The following is a 6,161-nucleotide window of genomic DNA, read 5'->3' as shown; positions in this document are numbered from 1 at the left end:
ATTTCCAAGCAAGATAGCATAGAGAAAAAAGAAAATTGGGCCCAGGATAGAGCCTTGCTGGATACCCATGACTGATCAGTGTAATATAGTTAAAGATCCAGAAAAGGAGGTTGAAAGGACTAGTAAGAGAGTTAGATGGAAAGCCAAGAGATAACAGTCAGAAAACAAAGGGAAAAGAGAAGAAATGGTCATCAATAGTTTCAAAAGTTGTAGTTAGGTCAGGAAAGATTAGAATAAAGGCAAGGTCATTGGATTTGATAGTTATGTAGTCACTCATAAATTTGGAGTAAATTCAGTTGAATGATGCAGTTGAAAGTAAGATTTAAAAATTTTAAAATCAAATGGGAGCTCAGATAAGTTACAAATAGATATGTGATATACATATATATATTTATTAATATGTCACAGCACACACACACATACACACACAGTCCATGTATCCCCCAAAAAATGAAGAAAAAGGAAGAAATCATCTTTTGGATCTATGGATAGGGGAAGAGTCTGTAATCAAAAAAGGGATAAAAATATATAACAAGAGATAAAATGGACAATTTGGATTCCATAATTTTAAAAAGATTTGACATAAACAAAACCAATACAGCTAAAATTATAAGGGAAAGAGGTAAGTGGAGAAAACATCTTTGCAGCATGTTGCTCTGATAAAGGTCTAAGTTCCAAAATATATAAGGAATTTATTCAAATTTATGAGTCATCAATTGATAAATGGTCAAAAATATGAATAGGCAGTTTTTCAAGGAAGATATACTCCAAAATCTTACAGTTAGAGAAGTACAACTAAAAGCAAATCTGAAGTTTTTTACTTTATACCCATTAGTTTAGTAGTTATTAAAAAAAAGGGTAGGAGGAATTACAAATGTTGAAGGAACTTCAGGAAAATAGGCACAAGCTGTGAATTGGTCCACCCATTCTGGAAAGCAATTTGGATCTATGCCTAAAAAAGTTATTTTGATCCAGTGATACTTAGAGACCTATATTCCAAGGATATCAGAGAAAGATGGAAAAGATGCAAATGTACAAAAAAAAATATTGGTAGTTCTTTTTTGTAGGGACAAGAACTGGAAACTAAGTTACCTAGCCATCCATTGCGGAATATCTAAACAAATTATGGTGTAAAAATGGAATGTAATACTGTTGTTCCATAAGAAACAATGAAGAGAACAAATTTAAAGGAACCTGGCAAGACTTATATAAACTGTTGAAGAATGAAATAAGCAGAATGGGGAACAATTTAAAATATAACAATATTGAAATGAGAAATTAATTTAAATGAGTTAGGAATTCTGAAAAAAATAATTCAATGGTAAACCATTATTTTAGAATACTAATGATGAATAATATTACCCATCTATTGACAGAGAGGTGTTAAACTAAATATGCAGACTGGCACATGCATTTTTGGACATGGTCAACATGGGAATTTGTTTTCCTTGACATATGCATTATTTGTTACTATCATTTTCTTTTTGTTCAACGGGGAAAGGATAAATGTTTATTAGTTGAAAAATAAAATTTGATTTAAAAAATTCTCCACAACCTAAAGAAAGTGAAAGAAAAACAATGGATATATCTAATTGTAATGGGAATGTAAATTTTTAAGATCTTCCCTGACCCTAGGCTAAAGTGCACCTGGAGACTGGGGTGGGAGGCTTGTTTTTCAGTAGATACTTCTTGATTGGCCAGTGAGTCAATAAGGTTGTTACATACTCTGAGCCAGGAGAAGGCTATATAAGCCCTGATGTGAGGCTTTCTTTTGGGGCTCACTTTGAGAAGTGTTCTGTGATTTGATCAGATGAAACTCTGGAAAGCCGTTATCCAGAGCCCCCCGGCTTTGAAACCCAGATGTTGTTTGGTATGGATGTAATGGTTGGACAGTTTGGATCTGTCTACTTGATCTGCTTTTGTCTTGATAATTCTGTCTGTATACTTTGAAGTTCGGGGTGCTGACCTTTTTCCCCTGAACTAGGTAAACGATATATGTCTGACTGATTAAAATAAGCTTGTTAACCCATTTTGAGTTGCTTTCCTTTATCAAAGCAGATCCAAGAACCTGTGTCAACAGACACCCTGGGGACACTGGGGTGCTTGCTGCTACACTAATGTATGTGACTTTCTCAAAGAGTTTAGCCAAATAGGAAAGGAAACATATTGGTTGATAGCCAGCAGGAATGATCAGGTTAAGAAAGGTCTTATATGGGAAGTAGTGGGAAAAAATGTATGAATGGTGTGAAATGAGCAGAAAACAGGGAATATATTTGAAAATAGCCTATTTTTTCAATGAAGTATGAGGTGAAGCTCTTAGTTGAGAACATGTGGGCAGAGTGTAGAAGATTTGAGAAGCGATGAGAAACATTTCAGAATATCCAGTGCAATGAGAGGGATTTCAAATTCATTAGGGAGGTGTAAAAGGTTGGCCTTGCTGCAGTGAGAGTGCAGTTGAGATTATATAACATCAGCTTTTAGTTGACTAGATCAGCATTGTTTTGTGACTTTCTCTATCTCTGCTTAGCAGCAACTGAATAGAAATGATAAATTAGATGGAAGTAGTAATCAAAATGGGTATGATCAGTGATAGGACAAAATGCAAGGAATCTTAGAAAATAGAGTTGAATTGGTTCAACAATAGATAAAAACAGGAAAAGGAGGAGAGTATAGCTAGTGTACATTATGACCTGGGAAAAACTGAAGGGTGGAAGGAATGGAGGTCATGGTAAATATAAAGAACTGGGGTAGGGGCCATAAAGTAGAAGGAAAGAATGAATGATAAAAGACTATGATCATACATAAGAACATCAGAGTTCATGTACATGGAAATAAAATAACTGTGGATCAGGGACGGCCAGGTGGCTCAGCGAGTAAGAGCGCCGGCTTCAGTGTTGGGATGACCTGGAGATCGAATCCCGGGTTCGGACACTCAGCACTACACCCAGAAATAACTGGCTGTGTAACCTTGAGCAACTTACTTAACCCCAATTGCTTTAAAAAAAAAGTAACTGTGGATGATGGCAAGATCAAAGGTATAACCATGTCTATGTGTAGCTAACATGGAGTGGACAAGTAGGTAACTGAATAAACTTAACAACTAGAGACTTGGGGTATTTGAGGGAGTATCTATATGTATTAGTGCAGGAGTTGAGGTGAAAAGAAAGACTGTGAACCAGGCACTGAATTCACTGTATAAAGAAGGAGAATGTCCTGGTAGATAATGACCACAATGATCTGCTGACCCTTAAGGGAGGAGAGCTTTCTTGGGTAATATTTAAACACAATAATGGCTGCATAAAGCTATCAGTATGAAAGCAAAGGATAATATTCTTGCTCTCATCCAGTCCAAGAAGTTTTTATTACATGCATATTTTATGCAAGGCACTATACTAGACACTAAATGAAAAGAGGAAATAGTTTCTGCCTTCAAATAGCTTACACTTTACTTACATCTTCCCTTTGTTCTCTATACAAATAATGTACTCTTATTAGACTTTCTAGCTATTTCATGGATAAATGATACTCAGATAGTTTTCCCACTTGCAAAATGGAGGCTAATTAGAACTAACAATCTACCTATCAGAGATGTGTGAAGATTAATAAAATAATTTCTTTGAAGGTCTTTGGGCTTTTGGAAAGATGCATGTTGTATGTGATGCATTATTATATAGTTTAATTTCTAAATGTGTAAGACAGTTCATAAATGATTTATATCAAATGGAAAACATAATTAGTACTACATTAATGCTTCAAAGGTCATTATATATACAAGCCAATAAATGTAAAATTTAAAGATTTAATCATAATGCTAATTCATCACACAGCATATGTTATGTATATTAAGATACACATTTAAGAAATTAGTATTGAGAATGACAAAATATGAGGAATGTATGCAAGTTAATTTGTTTTCTAACAGAAATTCAGTGATTTTTAAAGACAATTTCTCCCATCTCCCTCTTCTCTCAGGGCTTCTTAGGGGTTCCAGGGAGGAAATGGAAACAGATGCAATCAGCAGATAATCAGCAGATAGAAGAAACCTAAGAAAAAGTTTCTCAAATTGAACTAAAGGCTAAGGTAAGCATCTCCCTGTATTACTGAACAAAATATGGAAACTCATAATACCGTGTTTCCCCGATAATAAGACACTGTCTTATTATTTTTTTTGGACAGAAAAACACCAGAGGGCTTATTTTCAGGGGAGGGCTTATTTTAATGAACATTGACAGCAATTTTAATAAACAGGTAAATGTGAACAAAAAAATGTACCTTTATTCAATAAGCAAATCACTGGGGAAGAACAGGATGACACTCTCACTGCTGCAGCTCTGATTGGATGCAGCTCAGAGCACGGCGTGCGTTTCACGGGGGGGGGGCGGTGCATACAGAGGGTACTGTAATGTAGGGTGTAGCGCAGGGGATCACCTTCACTACAGTAGCAATCTCAATAGGGCTTATTTTGGGGGGAGGGCTTATTTTAGAGGAATCTTACACAGTAAGGGGAGGGCTTATTTTCGGGATATGTCTTATTATCGGGGAAACACGGTAAATTACTAAGTAGATGGATCATTAATACTCTTTATTCTTTGAAGCACTGATATTTTTTTTTTTTGCTGGTGAAATCAGCTTTTATGACAATGATAATTTCCTTTAACAGCAAAGTTACCAGAAATAAACTAGCAAAATAAAACTTCTACTAAGCCTATCTAATGACAGCTGAAAATTACCACAGATATCACTAATAGGAGAAAATGAAATTAAACAAGTTGCTAACATGATTTCCCAACAAAAACACCTTCTAGAGGATATCTGGAGTAACTGTAGATTCAATCAAGTATCCTCAACCTTTTCCATGTTTATCTATGATATTGTGTATAATTACTGATGTTCCAAAAGATAAATCACCCCAAAGCCCTGGCAGATCTCAATCATGAAAGATTAATTCATATTCATTAAACTCTACTTGCAAATATTTTTCCAAGATGTGTTGAGTAGAATTGTTTTTTTTTTTTTCTCACCTGTAGGCTTATAGGACAATTCTCTTAAATCAGAATAGTTAATCCACTGATCATTCTAGATGATAAAGGTTTTGGCAAAGATGACTCATCAGGTAGCTTTGTACCTTGAATATTGCTGACCCCATTCCTGGGGAAGAATTTTTATCTTAATACCTATGCTTAATCCATGGTCCATTAAGACCTGTAACAACACAAATCCTGACAACAGACTACTCCATCTGGCACTCTATACATTAGCCAATAGCCATAGTATGAATCATTAATACATTAAAATTTTTTAATTTGATCTATTTTTTCATACTATCTTAAAATATTCATACAGAATGAATTTTTCTTCCTTGTAATTCTTTGAAAAGCAGATATCATCTAAATACAAATTAAAGAAAAGAAGATGGTGGCAATCAGCATTTGAGGGAATGTGGAAAAACAGGCACAACCATACACAAATGTTGGATAGTGAATTACTCCAACCATATAGGAAAACAATTTGTAAATGTGCAAGAAAAGTCACTGAATTGTAGCAGCAAGCATCCCAAGTGTCCTCAGGGTGGCTGCCCATACAGGTTCTTGGATCCGCTTTGATAAAGGAAAGCAACTCAAAATGAGTTAACAAGCTTACTTTAATCAGTCAAACATGTATCCTTTACCTAGTTCAGGGGAAAAAGGTCAGCACCCCGAACTTCAGAGTATACAGACAGAATTATCAAGATGGAGAAACAGATCAAGTAGACAGTTTTCAAACTGTCCAACCATTACATCCATACCAAATCAACATCTGGGTTTTTCAAAGCCGAGGGTGGTCTCTCAACAACGGCTTCCCAGAATCCAGATCAAATCACAGAACACTTCTCAAAGTGAGCCCCAAAACAAAGCTACATATCAGGGCTTATATAGCCTTCTCCTGGCTCAGAGAATGTAACAACCTTATTGACTGACTGGCTAATCAAGAAGTATCTACTGAAAAACAAGCCTCCCACCCCAGGCTCCAGGTGCACTCTAGCCTAGGGGCAGAGAAGATCTTAAAAATTTACATTCCCATTACAATTGTTCATACCTTCTATATCTCAGTCATATTAGTCATCAGTCAGTGAAAAAAAGAAAAATTCCATATATATATATATATATATATATATATATATA

This window comes from Petaurus breviceps, unplaced genomic scaffold, assembly GCF_028583685.1.
Source record: "Petaurus breviceps papuanus isolate PSGF00001 unplaced genomic scaffold, PetGlider_PUasm1.0 214, whole genome shotgun sequence".
NCBI lineage: Eukaryota > Metazoa > Chordata > Mammalia > Diprotodontia > Petauridae > Petaurus > Petaurus breviceps.
Note: the sequence above shows the minus strand (reverse complement) of the source record.